General features: G+C 36.3%; 1 long non-coding RNA gene and 1 pseudogene across 4 annotated transcripts; both read right to left on the bottom strand.

The window, feature by feature from the left end:
- LOC113272445 lies at window positions 1-2,785 on the bottom strand (annotated as a pseudogene).
- Window positions 2,786-3,028: 243 nt separating this feature from the next.
- LOC113319172 lies at window positions 3,029-7,598 on the bottom strand. Of its 4 annotated transcripts, none has more exons than XR_003345187.1 (3): window positions 6,537-7,598; window positions 3,564-5,714; window positions 3,029-3,477 (listed from the first exon to the last, which is right to left on the bottom strand). It is a non-coding gene; the product is annotated as an uncharacterized LOC113319172 (long non-coding RNA). The 4 variants fall into 4 exon arrangements; XR_003345188.1 differs by having other exon boundaries at window positions 3,029-4,953; window positions 5,056-5,714; XR_003345193.1 differs by having other exon boundaries at window positions 3,029-5,146; window positions 5,299-5,714.
- Between the last annotated feature and the right edge of the window lie 2,249 nt (window positions 7,599-9,847).

Here is a 9,847-nt window from a genome sequence, read left to right as displayed (position 1 = left end):
TCAAGTGTACGCATCAGGCCTCTGTGTTTGGAGAGTACAAACCATTACATATATTCCATTCGACGAACCCAACCTGCCGAATCAGGGTATTAGAATACCAAGACCTTAAATTAAAGCCATCCTCGGCTCCGGAATATATTTAACTTAGAATTTCCTAATCTAGACTTCAAACTTTTCCAAATCACACCAGTCAGGCTATTTTTTTTTCTTACTAGCTTCCATTATCTCACCACGCATTCTCCTTTTTTACTGAAGAAATCATACAGCGCAACTCAGAATCAAGATTCCAGTTCCTAAGTTTGGACCTACAGCATTGGTATTTGAAAAGGATAAGTGACTGACATACAGAAGGTTGTCTTGTCAGAATATCAATGTAGTCTAATACAGACCTAAGATTCGCCTGCGATAGAGTCATTGAAGCATGCCACTAAATCTCTGCGCTTTGTGCGTGACTGAGATCCAACGATAAAACAGTACACCATAAACCTGAGTACAATGACTACAGTTAGGGACATCGCAGACTCATGAGATAACACGTATAGCCTCAGCTGAAATACATAAAACCACGATCACCTTACAAAAAACAAATGTAAATGAAAAAGCCTATTTGTACCTATCAAGATTGTCCCCACAAAGCCATTTAAAAGGAATCCCCGTTCTGATAAACCTGCATTTCTAACCGCTGCAGCGGCTTGGACTGCCACTGGAGAAATTTCATTACAACTTTCAGACATTAGTACCTGATTGAATTTAACGGAAAGGAGAAGCAAATACCCCAAAGGAAACCATATATTCATCCAGATACATTAATAATTATTAGGATGATCCATGCTACCACAACAACTACGAGGTTTCGTGAAAAAAAGAAACTACAAATTTTTTAGCTCATCTGCTGAGAGAGTATTTGTTAACAAAGAACACAGAATCTCTCGGTACAAATTCTCTTTCACGCATCCTGATAAGAATTGCAAGGCCTTGTCTGTCTCCTTTGCTGTAAGAAAACCATTAATGATGGTATTATATGTTATAACATTTGGTGAACAACCCTTCTCTTCCATTTCGATGATTAATTCGTTAGCCTCCAAGAACATCCTGTTGTCAAATAAGCCATTTATCATGGTGGTATACGTTACTACATCAGGATCTAATCCCTTTTTTGGAATCTCATTAAACAGTTTCTTGGCGTCTTCCAATTTGCCAGCCTGGCAAAATCCATGAATAAGAATACTGTGCATTTCTATATTAGGTAAGATACCAGTACCCTCCATTGATTCAAACAATTCTATTGCCTCCACAATTTTGCCATTCTTGCAGAGACCATCCAAAAATGTACCGTAAGTAACTTCATTTGGAGATAGACCAAAAGATTGCATCTCATTGAAAAACTTCTGAGCAGTCTTAATTCTTCCATCCTGGTATAGTCCTCTTAATAGTATAGTGTAGGTAACTGTTGTGGGTTTCAATCCATTTTGTTTCATTTTCTTAAATAGCTGCATAGCTCCATCCAACTTACGATTCTTGCAGTACCCGTCGATTAATATACTCCAACTAAAATCATCCGGTTCAAGACCCTTATCCACCATCGAGTCAAATAGTTTCACCGCATCTGGCAACCGACCTACTAAACACAGACCATCCATCATTGAATTATAAGTAATCAGATTCGGTTTTATGTTTATCTTTTCCATCAATTTGAATAACCCCCAAGCATCTTCCGTCATCCCATCTTTACAATGTGAATCTATTAAGACACTAAAAGTTACTGTATTGGGTGAAATCCCTCGATCCATCATTTCATCAAAATATCTTCTTGCTTCCTCCTGTTGACCGTGTACACAATGACTGTGAATCAAAGAAGTATAAGTCGTTACATCTGCGGAGATTCTTCTACTAACCATCTCGTCAAAGAGTCTCTTCGCCTCCTTTAGCCGGCCTGAATTTCCAAACCCATTAATCAAAATATTGTAAGCAACTACATTGGGTACAACATTGGAATCGTGAAGCATTTCAGAGATAGAACCATAGCTTGATCAAGTAAACCTCCTTTACAAGAGTATCTATAATGGCATTATATGAAACAACATCTGGTCTGCAATTAATTCCATTTTGACATGTTGTTTTTTAACTGAAGAGCTCGACCCAGTTGACCAGTTATACACAGCCCATGTATAAGAGTATTACATGTAATAGCATTAGGTTGAATACCCATCTTAGTCATTCTGTCGAACACTTTGATTGCATAATCAATCTTCCCTTGTAGACACAACCCTTTCATGAGTGTAGAAAGTGATAGTATCAGGATGATAACCTCTCTTAATAATCTCTCCAAGAAAACAGAACCCATGATCAACTTTTCCTAATTTACAGCAGCAATTTATCAAAATAGTGAATGTAAAAATATCAGGTTGTACCCCAACCAAACTCATCTTTTTATGCAACAAAATGACATCTGAGTGACATTTGATTTTGGATAATGAACCCAATACATGACAGAATGTAGCATTAGATGGTAATGGCCTTTGAGAAATCAATTGATCAAAGTATTTCAAACCATCATCAAGCTTCTTAATCCTTCCTGACTTGCACTCATCCCTCACAAAGCTCTCTAGTTGTGATATCTGAGTGCCTGCACCATAATAATTCCTCACAAATATTTCATAATCATGTTGCTGAAATGACTGATTAAAACGATAACAAATTTGGAGGACACTCGTATGAAGATGCAGTAATCTTCCATTTAAAATCATTTTTATGATTTTGTTTGAGAGAGAGAGAAACTGTACAAACTGAGGGAACTGACAACTCTTTAACTCTCGTCCGGCTTAGATGCTTAGATTTAATACCCTGAGTAAGCTATTGTATTGAAAGTTCATCAACACTGGTTTCACTGTAAAAGCTCATGAAGAGATTGGTTCTTCTTTCTCGTGAATTCACATTTGTTACTAATAACAGCTGACCCTGGTAAAACCTCGTGAGTCCAAAATTTGCAAAATCCCTGCCTTGCATCTCCTCATTTTCCATGCAATGATCAACTGAGAACGGTTTTTTTCCCCTTATGGACACTATTCCAGTGTGATTTTATAATTCAAGTAATTCATACAAACAACATATAGATTGAAATCTAGACAGAAACTTTCTCTTCAATTAGTACATCTGAACCTACCAAATCAAAAAATGCAAAATCAAATCCAGAAAGCATAAAAGACAGAAGTATATCCAACAAAAGGAAAGGCGCTCTAAAAGAGGTGCCATCTTCTCATTCCAGTCTTCACTTGGCGATACAGGCAGGCATCCTCGTTATTCTTTAGTGAAATCTCATTTCATTCCGAATCTCGTCCCAGAATGTCTTCAGCATCCATCATAAGATACGTCTTCAAGTGGTCACAACCAAGTTTTCACCAACCTGTCCTCCACTTGCATTCTCTCGGCATCATAAAGTAAAGCTGGAAGACTTGTTCCAACCACCACTGAAATAACCTGCAGACTTGGCGATGCTATTAGTTAAAAGGTTAATAGAGGAAACAAGAAATTCAAAGAGGCCTGGGGATCCAATAGGAACTTACAGGCAGAAAAATAAAAGAACCAAGCTCCCCAGTCCACGATGCCACCACTAAAGGAGTTAAAGCTCCCATTACAGAGGTTCACAGATGCCTATTCACTACCAGGCCAACTATAATTTGATATGTAATCCCTCTGAGAGATACATCATTAGTGGAGATTTAATATAAGCGCAACACCGCTGTTATACGGTTTCTCATCCCACCCAATCTCAATTCTTACTCACTAGAGAAGTAACAAGAAGATGACGAATAAAAGCAAGGAAATACAAGATTGAATGAAAAAAGATAACTATAGAAACTAAATACTGCTTGATTAACTACCCATATATGCTGCAGAGATCCTGCACTACCACAACCTAAAAAAGCAACTAAATTTTTTTAAGCAATGTGGAATTTAGATTACTATCATCTGATTGTAAAGTGACCCCAATGGTTCAAGGTACTGTAAGTACATAAATACACCTCAGAAGAAATTTCAGCTTCAAAATTTATGTCAGCATTTCTTTCGATACAGAATATACTTTCACTTCAGACAAAAGTCACAAAACTGAACAAGTTAAAAAGTTATTGGGACAAAAAAACTTAGCATTAAAGGAAAAATATTCGAATAATAGACAGACAAATTTAACTGACCTTAGTATATCTTGAGCATTTGCATGGTAGTTAAGTGCAGCTTTTTCTGAATCAGAGCTTTGGAGATTACAATCCAGTTAAGCGAAAGCATTCAAGATTTATGAAGTACTACTACAATCCATTTTTTCACAAATTAAATCATTATTGCCATTTTCTTTTTCTCAGAGACCAACCAAAGAATACTTGAATTTCGCCGTCAGACCAATCCCATTTCTTGTTCGGTTTGCTCATTGCTGCTAAAACATGAATAGCTAGAAAAAACGTTTAGTTTCGACATGTAGGGTTTAGTTAACCATTGGTTTCTAGAAGTTATGGACTCAATTTGTGGCGTTGCAACTAAGCTGTTCGAGGATATACCTTCTCCGAAAAAGTGCCCTCCCACAACACCACCCATGTTTGAGAAGTAATTTAACCCTGATTCGGTTCGTGAAAAAACAATGACAGAAAAGGTGGTCTGCACTTTCGACCGCCAAACTGCGTAAGCCACGAAGCATGAAAACCACAATACCTAAAATGCTAAAACCACAATACCACTTTCGCAGACATTCACTTAAAGCAATACTATATAACATGCTTATGCTACCAAAGAGTTTTGTAATGGAACCTAATGGTTCAAAATGCAGCAGGACAAGCAGCTTCTTACTTGATAAAACTTATCTTAAAGAAACCAACATCACAATTTTCACCAAATAAACACCATTGCTTGAGAAAGACCACCTCCAACAGACCGAATCATTGGAATGATAGTGCACCTGAACAACTAATAAAAGAGCATAGTTTGAGCATTCCTGAAAACAGAAATAGTTAACAAACAGAGATTGATGGTCAGATGTTTATCAAAACTTCCAGAAAAAATTTCTACCTTAGTATAATGCCCGGATGTGATACGAGTAAGATAACCTGTGTGAATCATACATTTGCTAAAAACAACCAAACGAACCTAAAAAGAAGTTCTAAAATGAAAAACGCCAAAATGTATCAGTGAGATATGGAAAGAAATTGGAAAATTCATAGGCGGGATCGATGAGATCAGAAATACATAACACAACAAGACTATCATCTATCATGACAAATAACTGAACTAAAAGGAGAAACCAGCATATACCTGAAACGAACTGCGTATTGCAACATTCATGGTCTTTGTGCTACCAACAGTTCGACCAATATTGATGTAAGCTTGATGCAACATTCTTTCATGACTTCTTGGCCAACCTCACGTACATCTTGATGTCAACTTAGAGCTTCTTGCTCGGGCTTTTGATGAACCGAACTCAGGCCTCTTCCAAATCAAAATAGAACTTCAATTTTCTTACCATCTTACATTATCCCACACATGCATCTCCTAGAGCAAGATTATATAACTTGCTGTTTTTGTCAAAACTTAGGATGTTAGGTGGAATTCATGACAGAATTTGGAAGACATATACCAGAGTACCACCGCTTAACAACCCTACTCAATTGGTAACACATCCTTAAATAGCCAACTGCTCTCAGACCCTGTTATTGTATGGCTAATGGCTCCTGCAAAGATTAAATTATGTATTAGGAAATTAAAGAGAGGGCAGTCTGTTAAATGGTCCACCTCAAAAAGAAAACAATGAACAAGTGAATACTCAGCTTGTGTGGTAAGACACCATAATATGAAGCTATACCATAAGTATGGGGAACATGGATAAGGGTCATGAGACAACACCACACTGTGTCACACTGAGAGGACGAAATCATACAAGACAACCTAGAATCGAGATTCCAATTCTTAAGCTTCAGATCTAAAGCCTTGCTTTAGAAAAGGAGAAGTCGCTAACTGACATAAAGATAGTTGTCATGCCAGATGATCAATCTAGTCTAGCGTGGATTTAAGATTCCCTCGTGACAGATACATGAATGCCACCAAATCTTCCACTTTGAGCATGACACTGGGGGCACCAGCTAAAGCTCTTCTTTCAACCCAGAGGTAAGAACTACCATAAAAAAAAGATGCATAATAAACTGTACGCAAAATCTACAAAGAAAGATGAAGGAAAATGCAATATAGAAGTGTCAAATTTTGACTGAGATTCAACAGAAAAAATGGCACACAAGAAACCTGAGTGAAATGACTGCAGTCAAGCACATTACAGATTCATGAGATACCACATATAGCTTCATGACGAACAGCAAAAAATAATTGTTCCTACAGAAAGGGTATCATCTATCATGACGAAGAACTAAAGTAAAGGGGGAAATTAGGAAATTTACAGCTTGCATCGAAGTGATCATGCTATGAATACATAAAATAGAAAGAGTGTCATCTATCAAGACAACTGACAAAGAACTAAACTGAAAGGGGAAACCAGCATTTACCTGAAATGAAATGTGTTGCCACTTTCGTAGTCTTTGTGCTACCAACAGTTCAACCAACATAGATGAAAGCTTGATGCAACATTCTTCAATGACTTCTTAGGCAACATTAGGTACATCTTGATGTCAACTTAGAGCTTCTTGCTTACCCTTTTCTTGAACCGGATTTCAAGCTTCCTCCAGATTAAAACAGTTTCTTACCAGCTTCCATTATCCCACACATGCATTCTCATCGAAAAGTGGATACAACTTCATCTTTTCTTTTCTTTTCTTTTTTTTCTTTTCTTTTATACCTTAAAAAAGAAGAAATTGTTTTCACTACTAGATCAGAATGCAACAGTATAATTCAAAATCTTAAACACATCCCAATTTATTTCCAATCTGGTTTTGAATATCTTTAGATTCTACAACCCAAATGAGCCTTACTTTCAAGAGAAACATCTGTCTATATTCTAAACAGTGATTGTAATTTACGAAGCCACAAGATACTGACAATATGTCTTCATTCCATAGATCATGTAGTCTCTTCATGCTTGCATCATTTAACTTGCAAAGTTTGTGACAGAAGTGATGCCTTTTCAGAACCCAATTTCAAATTCCCATATTTGTCTCAGTAGGGTTCGACTCAAATAGCATTGAAACTGGTTAAGGACCTAAGGAGACAATTTGTGGTATTCTTTACTGGATGGCTTCCGAAAACTAAGAAGCCTCATATCTTTATACAACAATAACCATTACAAGGAGAATCATACACATGAACAGCATAACCTAGAGATTTAGATGTAAAACCTGTAATTTCAACTTCTTCATTTTCTAATTCAAAATCAATTCCAGAACCAGAGAAGAGGATAACGAATCAAAATCTTAAGCCTGAAATTAAAATCAAACTACATATTTCAGAAACACTTACAAATGGGATGATGGAGTTTAAAGATCACCTTTTACTGAATGGTTTGGTAATTGGTTCAGATCTGATTTTGCTAGTAGGGTTTTGAAAAGAATTTATCTGCACTGCACTCTCTCTTCGATTTTATCGCAGCGGCTGGGATAAGAAGAAAAAGAGGTGTTCACTGTTTAGATGGACTAAAAGAAGCCCGCAACATTTGACATGACCGGACTTAAAATGTGGCACACCAGAGCTGGAACTTAAAAGATTTTACCGGTGGGATTCGTGGGTTCAATCAATTTACAGGGGTAGTCAAACAAGATTTATATGGGCCTTCGTAGATTTGTAATTTGAGTGACCCTCAGAGATTCTCTGAAAATTTAGAGACTTCTAGTGATTCTCTGAGAGTATTTTAGATAGTCTTTGTGACTTATAGAGACAAAAAAATGAGATTTGCAACGAGTCTTTGTGATTTGTAGAGACAAAAAATGTATAGTATCCCATGAAAAATTTATTATCCATGTTACAATGTTTATAACAGTACCATGAATACCTAATCAAATATGTGTTCGTTGTCAAAATAAGTCTCATTGTTGTCATATGCCTTAATTTTCATTCTTTTTGTCCCCCTCGTCCCACATTTTATTTGCTATACTATCTCACCACATTTTATTTGCTATAGGTTAGATTTTAGCATTATATGGAACAAAAAATAATTTATGTGCAGTAACTAATCTTGCATATCATAATCAGAATCCTGGATATCAATTATCTCTTTAATCTTTAAAATAAAAATAAAAATAAAAAAGATTTGCATATATCTCTTCACGTCTAATTACTATCTTCCAAATCATTTGTTGCATGGTGGAATATACTCATCATTCACGACCTTCTCTTGTAGACGGAGGCTCCATTTGGATCCATGATAATTTCTTCATCCATTTGAAATAAAGGAGGACTACCTTTTAAGAGGTTGAATAAGATTCACGATGATAACTAGGTTGGATAATCCGATGACAACTAGGTTGGATAAGCATGCAACAGTGACACTTGTTCGTTGGATATCCATGACAAAAAAATATATTGATAATTGAGTCGAATGTAATCCTCCATAATTCGGTTAATAGGGAAGCATTGATATCTTGACTCTCATGTTTACCAAGTTCTTTTCAAATTTTCAAGTCTCCCAAAATATCGCCTCTTGATGAGAGATTTCAACCATGCCTATTTTCATAGAAAAGTCTCCCCAAATCTCTAAAAACAACAAATCAATAACTTTCAATTCTTATTCGAATAACAGGGGTGTTAAAGTGACTCTTACAAATTCTTAATCCAATAACATGGAGTTTTAGAGAATTTAAATGACTTAAAAAAAGTCTCTAACGAATAACAAGAGACATTGGGAGACTCTCTGAAAATCCTTATGGAGTAACAGTAGATTTGGGAACTCCCCAGAAATCCTCTGAAATCTCTAAGCCGACAATGTCTTCTAATTTTCATGACAACAAAAGTTGAGAAATTTAAGAAAATATTGGATCAAGAAACTTAAAGTTGATTAGAAATATATAACAAATTTGGAAAATTGATAAAAGAAAGACCATGATGAATTTGTATGTATAAAATACGGATAACCAACCTAGTTTAATTGGGAGCCATAACTTCTAATTGGGGGCCATGCACTACGGGACAAAAAAGGTCACCCAATCCTAATTTGGGTCACCCCTTAAAAAAATATCTTCTAAATGGCAAAACTGGCCTTATATGATTAGTATTAGGAATTAATTAGTTTGATTAGTGTGGTAAGTGTATTTAGATTAAAATCTGATTTTAGGAAAAGAAATTATGGAAAATGTGTTTTATGTGTTGAGAAGAAGAGGAGGAGTTTTGAGAGGAAAACCTAGGGTTTTTACAAATGAATGATTCAAGTGGAGGGAATGAGATTGGTGAAGCTTCAAATAACAACATTGATTGTGTTGATGGTAAGATTGTCTCAACAAATGATATGGGTTGGATGTTTGATGAGGAGATGTTGATAGAGGAAGGCATGAACAATGGTTGGAATGAAGATCTCATTGCTCAAGATGAAGGAACCAACACTCAAAATGAGTCAAAATGAGGAACCCGAAGCTCAAAACAATCAGGGACGAATCATCCACACTATGGAACAACTCAGAGAAAGGGTCGTCAAAGTCGGGGGGTGTATACCCAAACGACTCTCCGAGGTCGTCAGTATATTGACACTACCAATAACGACTCAAACCTGCAACTTTTCTAGGTTATGAAAAATCGTTAGGGTAGTGTGCTAAACATTGACGACCCTTTTTAACTAGGTCACTTAGAGTCGTTTTGTTGTTTTGTTTACACATAGACGACTCTAAAACCAAAACTCTCTGTAAAAAGTAACACTTAGGGTCGCCATACATGTAGT

The sequence above is a fragment of the Papaver somniferum genome, chromosome 1 (assembly GCF_003573695.1).
Source record: "Papaver somniferum cultivar HN1 chromosome 1, ASM357369v1, whole genome shotgun sequence".
Taxonomy (NCBI): Eukaryota; Viridiplantae; Streptophyta; class Magnoliopsida; order Ranunculales; family Papaveraceae; genus Papaver; species Papaver somniferum.
The sequence above is the reverse complement of the archived record's forward strand: the minus strand, read 5'-3'. Positions and strand labels throughout refer to the sequence as shown.